The following is a 2,104-nucleotide window of genomic DNA, read 5'->3' as shown; positions in this document are numbered from 1 at the left end:
TTTGTTTGCTTTTTTAACCTTAATAAAAATTGGCATGCAGATGTTACAGCACAAAGTAAATACTGTAGCTTGAATTTTAGAGTAATATTTCTGCAAAGTATTTTATTCACCATGGAAAATCTTCTTCATCCTGGTTGGGTTTTACATTCCTCCTCAGGCCAACATAACTAAAGCACTGCCAAGCTTGGTAGATCAATTAATCGCCTTGGAACAGAAACATCTTGCTGTTCATAGTTGTAAGGGACTTAAACAGAGCAACTTTAAATCATAAACTACAAAAATACAAACAACATACAGACAACTCTCTCACTGGAGACAGAAACATACCGGACCACTATTATAGTTTTGAAGGATGCATATCATCCTGCTCCCCAAGCAGCAGTAGATCATTGCTTCGTCCAACTTATCCAAACAATAAAAGCTTTAAACCCTTGGTGAAATCCATCCATGGACAATGCAGGAACTGTAGGCCTTTTTGCTTTTAAACTATACTAGCTGGAGTATTTTGAAGCTGCAAACTGTACCCTTGATGAACTGACTGTCAATGTGACACATTACATCAATTCTTGTCAATACCTATAAAAATAGCCCTGTGAGTGGCAACCTGTCCAACTTGCCTCTCACCCTACGGCAGCTGGGATAGGCTCCTGCACCCCTGAACTCGATAAGCAGAAAAGGACGGATGGATGGACGAATCAACTTCGCACAAAAAGTACGAAAATTTGAATTTGGTCAGTGATATTTTTTTGTTGCAACAATGCTTTTTGGCAATAAATCTTATACCATTAGAAAGCCTTTGATCTGAGCAGCAGAATTGAGTATGTGGGTTACGCCCATGAAAAATTAGCTAAGTCTTCTCTGCCAATGCCAGACAGCTTGCTGCTACACTGAAAAAAAGGCCATGTTGGATTTACTTGATTCAATAGTGGACATTTGTTGCACACAAATGTTTTGCTTTGGCAGAAACTTAAACAACTGAGTTAAATCAACACAACTTTTTCATATTCAATAAACCTGTGCATTTTGTGTTCCTAAAACGCAATTGAAACATGTTTAGATGAAGTAAGTTGAGCTCTTGGAATATTTTAATCCTTCACAATTTTGTCATTTTATTTCAACACTATTCAATAACTTTTACCCCAGTACTACTTGGTCACTTAAATACTACATGTTGTCTTCATATTACATAATGTTCAACAAAGTCTAGATCCTGGTTACCATAAAAATTGAATGGATTTACAATGACTACCATTCTCCGGGTTGCAGGAGAGCTGGGAAATAACCCTGAAGCGATAGGTTACGAGGCAGGGTACACCCTGGACAGCCCACCAGTCTATCACATAGAAACAAACAACCACGTGCACTTACATTCACGGGTAATTTAGAATCACCAGTTAACCCTAACTCTAATAACTGCATGACTTTTAACTGTGGGAGGAAACCAGAATACCCAGAGAGAAACCAGTGCAAACTAGCCAGAATGTGGATTTGAACCCAGGACCTTCTTACTATAAAGCAACAGCACTAACCACCATGCCAACAATCTAGGAAGTACAGGAAAGCTATGATTTCCTGTATTTGATGCAGAATTTTTTTGTTTTTGTCCTTGACAGGTTAATCCACAATAAATAGCAATAGCATGCACGTGGTGTGTGTGTAGTTCTCTGCCTCTTATAACTCCACTGATTTTCCTGCAGTTTGAAATCTCATGTGATCTTGTGAATTTCATGAGTTCAGCAACTAACCACTCTTACTAGATTATATCATGTCATCTCAACAAGAACAAATTAAGTTGTTGAATTTCGTACAGATCCTACATGATTTAATTACGTTCATAGAAACATGAAATTATTGTGTTCAAATTACAAGGTAGACTTTTTTAATGTAACAACCACCCAATTTACTTTTTTTGGTATACCAAAAAAAGTAGAGGTGGCTGCTTGACTTGACTGAGATGGATGCCTTCCTCAAACCACGATCCAAAGAGTGCGAGACTGAAATCCCGTGCAGTGTCGCGGGATTTAACATTGCTATATTATTGACTTACTTCACTTGAACATGATATGAACAATTTAATCTACCCTCTCTGCATATCATGTAGTTT

Source organism: Neolamprologus brichardi, chromosome 1 (assembly GCF_056152115.1).
Source record: "Neolamprologus brichardi isolate AB-2024 chromosome 1, ASM5615211v1, whole genome shotgun sequence".
NCBI lineage: Eukaryota > Metazoa > Chordata > Actinopteri > Cichliformes > Cichlidae > Neolamprologus > Neolamprologus brichardi.
Note: the sequence above shows the minus strand (reverse complement) of the source record.